Here is a 15092-nt window from a genome sequence, read left to right on the forward strand (position 1 = left end):
CTTCCCTCCCCCCAAAGTCATGGGAAAGATCAGAGTGTGTCCATGTGGTATATTATATCAGTTTTAGTTAGGGTATGGATATACCTTGGTCATATTTACTGCTACACTCTAGATATTGTATCTGTTTTTAATCTGTACACTGCAAAGATTCAGGTGACTTTATCATTTTAAATTATGGATTACCGGTAATTAAAAAATATAGGCCATATTTTAATTATCTAGTAGAAATGGAAATACCTGCATTGTTTTTCTTTTGCTTTGGTCTCCTTTTTCATAGCATATTGTGTTTAACTGATTTTCTATTGGTATACAACTGATGAAGAAAACAAGGTTCTTATGAATATCTGAATAAACAATCATATGCTTAAAAGAGTATTGCAGCTAAATATACAATAGTGATTGCGGCCTTTCAAGAAAATGATTACATCCTCGTGTTTTCTCTCACTTTCAACCACCCGAAATCAGAACAAAATCCTGCTAGTGTTTTTCTTACATAGTTGCTTCATCTCTTACTCTATTGAATATTGATGACCTCCTGTGGTGTCATTCTTTTACAACCTACAAGAGATGCAGGCACATTTTGCATATTTTCCTAAATGTTTTCTTCAAGGTTACTACTGACATCTGGAAGACAGCACAAACATCTTTTATGTTACATTTAACTTGCAAAAGCTAGAAGACAAAAATATAATGAAGCTGTCTCCAAATTCTAGAAATGTTATACTTTGTGTATTGAACTGAGTTTACTCCAATATTTTACAAATGAAAAACAGGAGCATACTTGCAACCCTATTTTTCCTATTTTGATGTTTATTTCTAATTAAACATTATTGAAGTTCTACAATGTGTTGTGCTAAGTGCTTGCATTTATTTAATTTCCTATTGTTTGGTTTATGTATAACAATACCTTGTGATTGACCCGGGAAGCCGGGGGGGTGGTGGGTGAAGGAAGGGGGGAAAGGGGGTTTGCGGGGGGGAGGGGGGAAAAGGGGGAAAATGTTTTTGTTTGTTAAAACTTTTTCAATAAAAAAAAATCCTATTGTTTATCTTTTTTTTACTACCCAGGATAATATTTTATACTAAACAGCAACAACAAATCCTTACAGTTGGTCTATGGTATGAAATAAATCTCTCAAGTTAATTTCACTAATCATAGCACAGAATTATATTGGCATGGTTTCTGGATCCTTAACTACTCAATGTATCTAAGGGTCAAGGGCCACTGACTTTATGATAGCTTTCCATCAGCTGTCAGCCTATCCCTATGCTATTGTAACATACAGCTTTGAAGACAGGTGCCACCAAAATCTGATAGAAAGCTATGAGCAGCATTACAGAATAACACTCACAATTACACAACAATGGACTTCCCATGCCCCCAATGTGCTAAACTCTGATCTTGCAGATTACAGAGCCACCTCCATAGCCACAGATGAACTGTACAACAGAGTATCTTCTTTGAATTGGAAGATTTAATATATATGTAGGTATGTTTTGGTAGAAAACATACATTCATCCTCCAATTCACAGAAAAACATTCCATACTTGACAGCCACTTATCTGGAATGATATACAGTCTCCTGCTTGAGCAGGGAGTTGGACTAGAAGACATATAAGTTCCCTTCCAATTCTCTTATTCTGTTATAATGAACTGTTAATGTGAGAGTAGTCAGCACTGAAGCTCACCAACCCTTGTTCTCAATTGATAATTCCAGAGTATAACATCTCAATACAAGATGTATCCATTTGTGAAATGAGATTCTTGACCATACAGTAGATGTGAACATAGAGACCAATCATTCTTTTTCTTGAAAAAAAAAACCCTCTAAATTTAAAAAGAACCCATTTCATGGAATTTTTTTAACCTGTATAAGATGGGAATTTTATAGACCCAAGTAATGTTGATGCCTATACTTTTTTCTCCATAGGTCAAGCCTTAAGCATGAATATCAACATGACGGGAACTCCTTTGAAGGGCTGTAGAAACAGAGCTTAGATCTCTCCCTCACCCACTTTTGGGATCTGCATTTCTGCAGCCTGCAAGAGCAATTCTCTTTCATACACAGAAGGGAGATGAATTCCTCCAGTGGGGTGGAGAAATGTAGTTCATATCATGAATATCTCAGTTCTGTTCTTACAGTTCCCTTCTCCACACAGAGGCAATTTGAAGTTGGCAGGAAGCACTTTCATTCCATCCATTTAACAAACTGAGAGATTGCTTAATACCCTCATCTGGAAGTGCTGGCACTGATCATTGAGTAAAGCAGTCATGAGGGAATTCCACTTAATGATTGCTTCACTCAACAATCCAGATTCTGGTCCAAATTGTGGTCATAAGTTGAGGACTACCTTTATTGAAAAAATGCCAGTAGATAGGGAAAGTTTCCAAAATGGGATAGTTATAAATATAAAGAGGTGTGTGGGAACTATAGTGTTTTGGAGCCATAAGCACAGAATAAGCTAACATGCTAATTTTTCTGCAACTCAAACCTAGGCTGGATAGCTGCATTTTGAACTGGATAAGTAAACCTAACTGGATGAAAAAATGATTGAGTGCAGATTTTTGTTTAGAAGGTAATAATAACTATTGTTATTTGCATTTGTGTCATCAGTGTCTTTAGAAATAAGAACAAATAACATTGGAGATGTCATAAAGACTTTTTTAATGAATCTCAGTGTGAAAACAGTACTAAACAGAACAAGAGGCTCCATAAAAATCTCCCAAATTGCCTTCTCTTCCATACTATTTAGGATTTTCCACATTGCTTTATTTTAATTTTAAAATCATCTGGAAACCCAATGGCATTAAAACCAATGTTTCTCAAATAAATTCTTCTCCCTGTTGTTGGTAGTCTTGGGCAAGTTAATGTAAAATAGAAATTAAGATTCTGAACATTGTTTAAATCTGTCAACAAAACTCTTCACTCTAGCCAAATGTTTATTTTTTAGGTTCACTTAATAGGCATTTTACTCATTCCATTATGTACTTTCTAACTTAAATAATTAAAAAATGTTATTGGTGTTTCCCAAGTAAACTATTCAAATATTATGATTTTCTATTCTTTATATGCCTATTTGGTAGGTCTGCTTATCATTTAAAAATAATTTTATCAAACAAGATAGTATGTGCAATAATAGGATTGAATTCACCAAGAAGTACTATGACAATTTTTTAAAAAAATATTCCTTGTGCAGAAGTGGGAAATTTTGGAACTCTCAAAGCACCCGAGAATTATACTTTTGAAATTCAGCCATAAAACTACTAGTTTTCAGCAACATAGGTTTCTGAACTGCTTGAACAGTAGAAGTTAGAGATAGGTTTCCTAAATATTGATATTTACTGTATCTTTTGCTCCCCAGAATTGCCCCCCCTCACCTGGGGATATGATTATATCACTTGGCATGACTTTAGGTAAAGGTAAAGGTTCCCCTCGCACATACGTGCTAGTCGTTGCCGACTCTAGGGGGCGGTGCTCATCTCCGTTTCAAAGCCGAAGAGCCAGCGCTGTCCGAAGACGTCTTCATGGTCATGTGGCCGGCATGACTGAACGCCAAAGGCGCACGGAACGCTGTTACCTTCCCACCAAAGATGGTCCCTATTTTTTCTACTTGCATTTTTACATGCTTTCGAAACTGCTAGGTTGGCAGAAGCTGGGACAAGTAACGGGAGCTCACCCCGTTACACGGCAGCACTAGGGATTCGAACCGCTGAGCTGCCGACCTTTCGATCGACAAACTCAACGTTCTAGCCCCTGAGCCACCGCATCCCCTTGGCATGACTTTTAAAGCCTTCAAAAAAGTAAATATAAGAAGGCAAAATCCAATTCAACTCCTATTCAGCAATATATGGGCCATCCCTGCCTTGTACACAATAAAGAGATGGTTTTATGCTGAAATCATGGTCTGGAATTTTTTTGGTAATAGCTATAAGCCATCAAATTTTTGCTATTATCTCTTATCTCTTATCTCTATCTATTTATATTCCATATAATTCTGGATAACTAGTAGAGTTCACATGCTTTGTGTTACTGTCAACCTCTTATTAAACATATTCCCTTATCCCCACTCATTCCACCGAATTCATATGGTTATACAAAAAACATGTGCTGTATTGTCAATTAACACGTCAATTTTGTCATGTCCCTCCTTTGTGCCAGATGCTGGGAAAGGAACCATTTTCTTCATGCCACTATCATTACCATATAATCCTGTCTTTTATCTTTCCCATTGCAAAACACAATGCAAGAATAAAATATTGATCTTGTCTTTTCTAGTGAAGAACAATTAGTGATAGCAGAAAAGAAGAATAGTAATTCAGGAAAGGAGTTCCTATAAGCCTGCTCCTCAGCAAGCAGTTGTTGATACTAACCCCGACAAAAAGACATCTAATGTAAAGCAAGGATCTCCTGGTCAGAGAATAGATAAACGTGAAGATAAGATCTTTGAATTTTTGTCTATAACTCTTTAAAAATGAAGACCGATATGGAATAATATCAAACAAAGAAAAACATTGATTATATTTAAGATTTTCCAAGGCACTATGTGACCTTTATTTCCTTGAATTGTGATGAACCCCCCCCTCCTCTTGACTGTTTAGTGAAAAAAAGTTTATTTTAAAGAAGTTTCTATATAACATTGTTCAGTTTTAATAAATTATCTAACATTGTTGAGCCATGGTGGCGCAGTGGTTAGAGTACAGTACTGCAGGCTACTTCTGCTAACTGCCGGCTGCCTGCAATTTGGCAGTTCAAATCTCACCAGGCTCAAGATTGACTCAGCCTTCATCCTTCTGAGGTGGGTAAAATGAGGATCCAAAATTTTTGGGAGCAATATGCTGACTCTGTAAACTGCTTAGTGAAGGCTGTAAAGCACTGTAAAGCCGTAAATAAGTCTAAGTGCTAGTGCTATTGTTCAGTTTTAATAAATTCCCACAAATGTACTGCAACCATATTTAAAAGTGTGTCCTTAAGAACTATTTTATACCTTTTATGTTCCAGTTGAGTTTTCTGATAAATCATGAGATTATATGAAATACCGTAGTAATAAATTTAGCACTTTATTAGTTAAAAATAACAGTTTATTAGCTTAAAAATAGCAGTATTCTATGGGCACTAAACTGTATTCTTTACATTATTCTTAACATTTTTCAAAAAGGAGAAATAGGGAAAATAAAATTATTGTTGAATTTATGGTTTCATTCTAGCCTGATTTAAAATAATATAGAAATGAATCATGCATTGGTTAATTTACTGTTCTTTGCATTGATCAAATAGCTATAGATATCTGTGTGCTGCATGTGAGTGTGTGTGAGAGTGTTTGTAAAGTTTATAAACTTAACAAAATGCTATCTCCACTATTTGTTAGCCAAGGCAGTTTTATGATACTGACCCTATTTTCCAGTCCAACAAAGACAAAAATGGAGTAATCAACTGACAGAAGTGTTTAGGATTGTTCTTTTAAAATCTCATTTAATTTTATTGCAGTTTTTTCTTTATTCCACATCTTTAAAAGTTTATAGAGCAATTAAACTATCTTATGTGTTGCGTAGTAGGGAAGAGACATAACCTAGCAGTTAACAAATGGAATTTTTTAGATAGATAAACTTTTTGTTCCAGCAACAACTTTGGCACAATACAACAAATAGAAAAGGCAGGAAGATATCTGCTGAATTGCATTAGCTCTCAACATAGTTCAAAATGTTGATCTTAAATTTAAACCCTAATATTCTTCATTGCTTATGGTCAAACTACCTAAAGGAAGCTTGGCTCTACAATTAATTGTCTCCAGTGTGAAAAAAATAAATAATTACAATAACTTCTTTGGGTATTGTAATTATCTTTTTTTCCGGTAGAACACAAGATAAATCAAACATAAATTGTTCTGTATATTTTATTCATTCATTTGCTTGTTTGCTTATAGTTCATAGTTCTTAATTGTCCATCTGTCCGTCAGAGAGGGGCTCTGGGTGATGTAGAGGAGCTCTGGGTGGTGTGGACAACAGGTAGGAAGAAGGAAGGATAATAGCACTGGATACAGGATTTTGAATTGGTTCTGCAATTCTCTCCTCAAAGATGCTCACTTAATACTCATCCTGGATTTTTTCTCCCCTTTTCCTAAGCTTTTATATGCTTCTTAATCTGTTTTACTTCCAGTTCATGTATAATTGTTCTATTGTTTAAAGGAATAATTGCTAGAGCACATGTGTTTGTAAGTACTTCACAATCAGACCAATTGAATTCCTTAATTAATATTCTTTCCTGTGCTGAGTATATTAATCTATGCTCAGTACATTAGTAGTATATATGATGGTTCTTTTCTTCTACTGGTGTTCAAAGAAATTTCAGGGCTTTTTGATTTACCTGGTCATGCTTTTTTCTGGCTTTTCATAGGCTTCAAATCATTAGTTATTTTAATACCACTTAGAAGAAATACATAGCAATTAAAAATGTAAATGTGATGTTTGTTATACTTCAAAAATAGAAAATTAAGCTCAAGCGATCCACCACTATGTTAAGCTTTTATTATAACATAACTATTTATGCTCTATGGATTAAAAGAAATTTAAAATCCTGATGTTAAAGAGTCTACTCAAGATATGTGTTCTCTATCAATTTTTAAAAATATCTCTATATTATGTACTTTGATACTCAAAGTGTATCTAGACAAGTTCCTTCTTCCTACTCACCAGGCACGGTAGCGTGAGCCTGTAATCCAGTTACTCTGGAGGCTGAGGCTGGCAGCAATCCTCTATATCAGTTTTCATTTCCTGAGGGAAAACCCGGAACTCTCAGATTCGGGTTTTCCCAAATGTGCCAGTATACCTACTCTAATAAATGGAACTTTGAGAAATACTTTCCTCGGAGTTTTTAATTGGAGTTTGGATTTTCTGGAATGCTGAACTGACTATGGGGCCACTTTGGGTTCTTAAAAACCCTTCATTTGGTTAGAAGGCAATTCTGGTGGCCAAGAATGAAAACCGACGTAGAGGACTATGTTAGAAGCTGCACTACCTGTGCCACCATGACCGGGGAAGCCCCCTGGTCTTCTCCAGCAAGTGGCAGAACCTACACAACCATGAGATGAGATTGCAATGGACTTTATCGTCGAACATCTGGAAAGCGGAGGAAACACAGTGATTTGGACTGTCATTGATTTACTCTCCAAACAAGCACTCTTCACTGCCTGTGACGGACTACTCTCTGCTAAAAAGCTGGCAAAACTTTTCATGAAGCACATCTACAGGCTACATGGAGTGCCCCAGAGAATAATATCAGATCTAGGGGTCCTGCTAAATTTTGGAAGGAATTCCTGAGGTCCATTGGGTCACCCCAGGGGCTTAGCCTGGCTTTCCATCTGGCTACTAATGGATGAAAAATTGAATGCAATGGTGGAACAATACATCATATGTTATGTAAATTATCAACAAAAAACCGGGCAGAGTTATTACCCTTCAGTTATTATAAGCCAGAAGTGGCTTATAATAATGCAGTACATAGTAGTACAGGGTTGACTCCTTTTCGAATAACTACTGGCATGGATTTTGTGCCTATGCCTGAATTGCCTAGATCATCATATTGATGCCGAACTTAGTGCGGACACTAGATCAGCGTAGCCCACTGAAGCCCAGAACTCCTGAGCTCAAGTGATCTGCCACTAACCAGGGGTAATGACAAGAGCCAAAAAGTTGATTTAATAGCATTGGGAAATCTAACAGGTGGGCAGATTATTTGTAAGTGAAGTGATATATGAAGATTCATTAATGTTATTTACTAATTCTTTTATTGATTGATGGTTGAAGTCTTTGCTGTCCAAATATATATTGGTAAGTAAATGCTGCAAATGAAATGGCAGCAAAGCTAACATTGTTTAAGCCTCATTTATTTTCTCAGTCAACTACAAGCTTTAACTGCTCTTCTTTGTGCCAGTGGAAAGTTCCTTGTCAATGCTGCTTCTGCCAATACAAATGGGAGTCAATTTACCAATCAAATTTTGAATATGGATTCAAAGCTGACCTGTATATCAAATATTCTTTCTATTGCTTTTCAAATAAAATGGCAAGCCACAAATGCCATCCATTCCAGATGAGCCTCTATTTCTATGGTGATGCATTGGCATTCTGCTTCTACTGATTACCTAACTTGAAATATTAAGCTCTAAATTTAATGTAGGTTGTCCTTCCAAATTGGGGTTCAGCTTTCTATCCAGCTCTGTCAAGTCTCCTGAGATCTCAGAAAACTCAGTGATTTAGAGGAATAAACAGTTATTTTTAAATGTTTTTGAATGTTTTATTTTCAAGTTGGAGTTGTACTCTATCTACACTGGTTCAGCTTTTCTATGGGTTCTTATCAAAGTTTGGATGCTATTGCGCCGTCTTTTCTTCATCTTTGTTATTTCTGCCGAAAACTGAGATATATTTTTAAATATTTATTTAATATTTACCCCTTGAAGGTATTCTGAAGCATCAGTAAAAAATGAAATAGGAATTGAATAACACCTGAAGTACTCAAATGGTTTAATAAATTAAAAAAATCAAGATTGTATTTGAAGGGGCTACCTTTTAGCACACTCAAAGCAACAAAATCACTTTAAAGATAACTACTGTTTCCAGCTAAAATAGAAACAAACAAACCGGTGGGAAAAAAGTATGGAGTTGTGTAAAAAAATATAGTAAAGTCAGTTTTTATACTGAGAACGAATTATTGGTTTGAACCATAATGTATGCATGAAAGACTACACCATACATGGTATATCATTCTTTACATGCCATTTGAAGGATTTTGAGATTTTCCTAAAAATAAAATGAATTTAATGTTGTCAATCTTGATCCTTAATAATAATAACAACAGAGTTGGAAGGGACCTTGGAGGTCTTCTAGTCCAACCCCCTGCCCAGGCAGGAAACCCTACACCATCTCAGACAGATGGTTATCCAACATTTTCTTAAAAATCTCTCCTTTAGAATATTATAGTTCTAATACAGTAATGCCAAACTTTAAAAAAAAAAAAAAGCCTAGGATTTACTTCTTCTTTATAAACAAATACACTGTGAAATTTATTGGGTGACTCACAGAAATTTATGAGAATTCTTCAAAAGCATATTAATGTCCTCTGAGGTGAGTGAGTGTGTGTGTCTGTGTGTCTGTGTATCTATGTATATCTCTGTGTGTGTGGTTGTTGTTGAGGTGTTTTTTTTCCCCTCCCAGGATAAAGAACAATATTCTATTACAAGCAAAGGTCAGGATGAGTAATAAATTTGAAACTGTGGTCTGTTTTATCATAATATTGGAATCTAAATGCCACATTCTGTAAGAAAAGGTCAATTTTAGCAAGTCATATTCAACCACTTTCCTAGGCATCAAAGAAAAATCAAGTTTGACATTGCAAAAGCAAATATTGCAGAGTGTATGGAAAACCAAATATCAGATGATTGGCTTGGTGTTCATCAAATGATGACAAAATATGCTATTAGTTAAGTGAAAAGAAAGATAGAACCCTACCAAAGTGCAACTTGAGTATGTATGCTTATAAGTAAATACATTTTATTATGGTCTATTATGTTCCTTGGAGCTTATCCTTAATCCAATGGGTTCTGGATGGCATTCTAATAGTTTTGAAATGGTTACTACCCTAACCTGATGAAATATGTATGGGAGGGCACCTAATAAAATATAAAATCCAGCACCTTCTACACTTCAGTTCAGGAAATGGAGAATATTTTTTCAGAGACTGTTGTGTATATTTCTTTGCATGATTGCAAAAGGCATGCTAAAACTCTGTCTTAAGGGACATGTTGCACACAGCTATCCTATACCCTTAATATTATTTATTTATTTTAAAGCTCCCTCAGCTTGATTTTGATTTTGGCTTGATGTGTATTGGTGTATCTTTATTCAAAACTCAAAGGACCCAATGCAGAAATTACTCTCTTATATAGTGAACATGTTTTATTTTAGGGCTGATTTCAGTAGAGTAGCGGCAAAAGTGTTTATCGCTCAAAATTCAGATTCAAATTCAGTGGTGATATCTGAGCATTAATTTAAATTAAATTTAAATTATCTCATAATATCTAAAGACAGTTAATTACAATAAACAACAATGTTCTATATTCTTAATTAATGCCACTGTGTTCTGGAATATTCCTTTTAGTAAACCACAAGTACAAAAGTACAGACAGGCATGGCACCTACAGCACCTTTTTGTGGCCCTCGGAGACCTTTCCTGAAATTAGTGAAGTCAGAAATATAATCCCTTCCCCAGCAGTTTTAGAGATGGTTCAGGGATAAAGAGGTGTCTTAGGTCTTGCACTTCAGTCTCAGCATCCTTTCTAAGAATCCAGGTCTTGAAATAATTTTTGAATATAGAATTTATATGTCATATAAAAATTGCTATTGTAGGTGTTCAGGATCAGGGGTTCCCAGGCTATTGACCACTATTATTACACATTCAACCATTTGCCAATTTCAAAATATCAAAACTCTGCATTAAATATCCATTAATTTGGTTGGCTATCTGATGTTTATTTGGTTGTTTAATGGATTTATGAATAAATATCTAATGAATATTTTTTCTAATGTTGATTGGGTGCATTAGCTTTCATATGCAGATAATGCCATCTTGTTAGCTGATAATACAAATGATGTTATTTATTAAAGTTATATGCCACTCATCTCATTATCAAGTAACAGTTACTCTTACAAGATTTTCAGAAGTGGTTTGCCTATTTCCTAAGACTGAGAGAAAGTGTCACGCCCAAGGTCGTCCATCTGCCTTGATGCCTAAAGTGGAGATAGAACACCATCTCCCAGTTTTTAGCCTAATGCTTTAATAGCTATATCAAAATGTTTTCATGTTATCATTAGCTTTATTATTTCAGGGTAAACAGTTTTTGTTTCATTTTATTTTAAGAAATCCAGAATGTAAAGCATACAAACTATAGAGCAAATGAATATTAACCAGGATTAGGAAAAAGAAAAGTTATTTGTTGTGTGCTTCCAAACTGGTTGCACTTAACAAGCTAAAGATTATCCCATAACATTAGCAGCTTTACCAGTGAAATAAATGCTGTATGCTATCTTGCTAATTTTGTTGGATATAATCCACTATTATAACCACGAACAATTTTCCCAGATAGCCCTGCGCTGATAAGCAATAACACATTGCTTTGACAGACTTCTGTTCATCGATTTACTATATAAGAGATCACAAATGGGCCACATAATACTTTTCATTTAGTTTCAATAACCACAGATGCCATCTAAAGTGTGTGACAGAATTCAGGTTTTCATTTACATCTATTAGGTTAATATCTATTTTAGATAATATGGCAGGAAGTATTATTAAAGAGAAAAATATGAAACATAAAGAATAACCCTTGCAAAACAGGAATCAACAAATCAATTCTGCAAAGCTAAGCCTCTTCTCAGTAAAGTAAAGACAGAGGCTACCTACCCAAAGGCTTTCATGGGTCAGAACTACGTTTTTGTCAGATTTATGAACTTATCATGTGCACCAGCCAGTTGCTTTCTTCTGGATTCTGGCGCTCCAGCACATGCACGCACACACGCTCCAGTTTTGGCACTCATGCCAAAAAGGTTAACCATCACTGGTCTTTGGCCTTTATTTCTCACATCTGAATGAGTTAGGGTGAGGCTGCAAAGTGCCCAAGAATATCAATCCCTGGTACAGGAGGCATGTATAGGAATACAATTCTCATGAGTTCATTTCTGACCATTGTACTCTAAATCAGGAAGAACATAGCACTTTCTCCCCACACACCTTTCAAGTAATGTCTGTTTCCCTTCCCTTAGCATTGAAATATTTCTATTCCCTTAGCCTCAGACCACTATTTTTCAGACAATCCCATGAACCTGATATTTACAAAGCAGAAACCAACGTTTAGTCATTTCTGAGTTCCATTCAACATTTACTACATTTAGTGTTCAAAATGTTATTAGTAATCAAACTATGTGTTGTATGCAATATACCAGTATTTTTATTTATGCATTGTTAGGGTGCATCACCTACAAATAATATTTAACTTTCAATAATTCCCAATAGTCTTTTATGGAAGAAAATACAGCCACTGATATATTTTAAGAGGGTTTTTTTTATTGTGAGTTTCAATATATTTCATATTTTTGAATGTGAACCTTTAAGAGCTGAGGTGGCGCAGTGGTTGAGTACAGTACTGCAGGCTACTTCAGCTGACTGCTAGCTGCAGTTCAGCAGTTCAAATTTCACCGGCTCAAGGTTGACTCAGCCTTCCATCTTTCCGAGGTGGGTAAAATGAGGACCCAGATTGTTGGTGGCAATATGGTGACTCTGTAAACCACTTAGAGAGGGCTAAGCACTATGAACAGCTAAGCACTATGAAATGGTATATAAGTCTAAGTGCTATTGCTATTGATGTAATTAGTTAGATGAAAATAGTTCACTAGCACTTACGCTGAACAATATAAGTGCAAGTAAGTACAATATAGGAGTGAAATTTTTCCTGCCTATAGGCAGGTTGAGAATATATGGGAAGGTTTAGGTTTAGATCTACTGAATCATGAAGTTCAATCATTAGCTAACTCTAGTTATAGGCATAAAATGAGAACCAGAAAACTTCATAGGCAGTATTGAGAATTTTTAATCCAAAAAACGTCTACTTACAAATAAAGAGCAATGAATTAACTGGAATGTATTTATTGGTAAATATATCATTTATAGGCTTACTTGCTAAGTGAACTCAACTGCAATCAGTTCTAATTCAGTACTTCTGGACTAGAAGGCTCAAAGTATAAAATATTTTAGAATGGTTGCTATTTAATTACTTTTAAAACATTTAGTTTTCTTCAAGCTTATGTAAATATTGAGAAGTAATGCTGAAATTGGATTGCATAAAATGGTTTATTTTAATAAGTTTATATGCATACTGTATGATGAATGAAGATATAAATACTTTTCAAAATCAACCTTTATTTTTAATAAGGAATATTAGTATTATTGTTTCACCTACAGGGACTTTAATCTGATTCCCTAAATTTTGTTGAGTCAGCTCATCTCATCCTTATGAGGTAGAATAGACAGGAAACATTAGAGACCTTCAGAATGACAAGATTGAAAATACTGAGTCTATCTTTAATCCTGAATGAAATAAAATTTTAATTACAAGTTTAATAATTTAAAGAATATGAAATAAATAATAGAAAGCTAAATAATTTTTTCATCCTAAAAAGTTATAAATGGACTGTGACTACAGATAAAATTGGAATCATGAAACTTGACTAGATCTACAAAAGAAATTGACTGAAGTATTAAAATTTTAAAGAGTCAAGTGTCAAATCAAGATAGTAACCTAGATAATCTTTTCTCACTGGATTTACAGAAGAGGCTTGTTAAAATCTTGAAAACTTTTGTCCTTTGGGACAAAGAAGAAATGAAGAGAAATCCCCTGGCTGTAAGAAGTAAAGGGAAGGAAATACAAAGTTGGTTTAGTTAATTAAGGTTAAAATAAGATATTGTTACTTCTGGCTTTCTTTTATGGATTTTCAGTTGACACCAGAACTGAAAATATACTGATATATGAATTTGTTTATAAGGGAGGGATGGGTTATGGAATAAAAAGATATCTGTTTGAAACCTTATAGAAGAGTAGAGTAAGCAAATGTATTTGTACTCACTGTGATGAAGATTGGAAGTAACGTCTGTACATATTTTCTATTTATTCTTTTCTTTTTTCTTCCACTTTTATTGCTTCTCTCTATACTCATTTATTTCTTTAAGTTTAGTTTATGGAATGGAATAGAATTTTATTGGCCAAGTGTGATTGGACACACAAGGAATTTGTCTTGGTGCATATGCTCTCAGTGTACATAAAAGAAAAGATACGTTCATCAAGGTACAACATTTACAACACAATTGATGATCAATATATCAATATAAATCATAAGGATTGCCAGCAACAAGTTATAGTCATACAGTCATAAGTGAAAGGAGATGGGTGATGGGAACTATGAAACGATTAATAGTAGTGCAGATTCAGTAAATAGTCTGACAGTGTTGATGGAATTATTTGTTTAGCAGAGTGATGGCCTTCGGGAAAAAACTGTTCTTGTGTCTAGTTGTTCTGGTGTGCAGTGCTCTATAGCGTCGTTTTGAGGGTAGGAGTTGAAACAGTTTATGTCCAGGATGCGAGGATCTGCAAATATTTTCACGGCCCTCTTCTTGATTCGTGCAGTATACAGGTCCTCAATGGAAGGCAAGTTGGTAGCAATTATTTTTCTGCAGTTCTAATTATCCTCTGAAGTCTGTGTTTTTCTTGTTGGGTTGCAGAACCGAACCAGACAGTTATAGAGGTGCAAATGACAGACTCAATAATTCCTCTGTAGAACTGGATCAGCAGCTCCTTGGGCAGTTTGAGCTTACTGAGTTGGCGCAGAAAGAACATTCTTTGTTGTCCTTTTTTAATGATGTTTGTGATGTTAGCTGTCCATTTGAGATCTTGCGATATGATAGAACCCAGAAATTTGAAGGTTTCTACTGTTGATACTGTGTTGTCAAGTATTGTGAGAGGTGGAAGTATGGAAGGGTTTTCCTAAAATCTACCACCATTTCTACGGTTTTGAGTGTGTTCAGTTCCAGATTGTTTTGGTTGCACCACAAGGCTAGTCGTTCGACCTCTCGTCTATATGCGGATTCGTCATTGTCTCGAATGAGACCAATCACTGTTGTGTCATCTGCGAACTTCAGTAGCTTAACAAATGGATCATTGGAGATGCAGTCATTGGTATACAGAGAGAAGAGAAGTGGGGAGAGCACACAGCCTTGGGGGGCCCCTGTGCTAATTGTACAGGTATTTGATGTGATCTTGCTTAGCTTCACCTGCTGCTTCCTGTTTGTTAGGAAGGTTGTGATCCACTTACAAGTCTGTTCCGGTACCTGTAGCTGGTTTAGCTTAGTTAGAAGAATGTCTGGAATGATGGTATTGAATGCTGAACTAAACTATTTATTATTTATTATTTATTATTTACTATTTATTAGAATATTAGATTATTATCATAATAAAAATCTTAATAAAAATATACAATATTGATAAAAGCATGTGTACCA

At 35.1% G+C, this 15092-nt stretch overlaps 1 protein-coding gene across 1 annotated transcript in view; it reads right to left on the reverse strand.

The window, feature by feature from the left end:
• GALNTL6 (polypeptide N-acetylgalactosaminyltransferase like 6) overlaps positions 1 to 15092 on the reverse strand; it is a 962275-nt gene that overhangs the window by 874896 nt on the left and 72287 nt on the right. The gene's annotated exons all lie outside the window — the stretch shown is intronic.

The sequence above is a fragment of the Ahaetulla prasina genome, chromosome 8 (genome assembly GCF_028640845.1).
Source record: "Ahaetulla prasina isolate Xishuangbanna chromosome 8, ASM2864084v1, whole genome shotgun sequence".
Taxonomy (NCBI): Eukaryota; Metazoa; Chordata; class Lepidosauria; order Squamata; family Colubridae; genus Ahaetulla; species Ahaetulla prasina.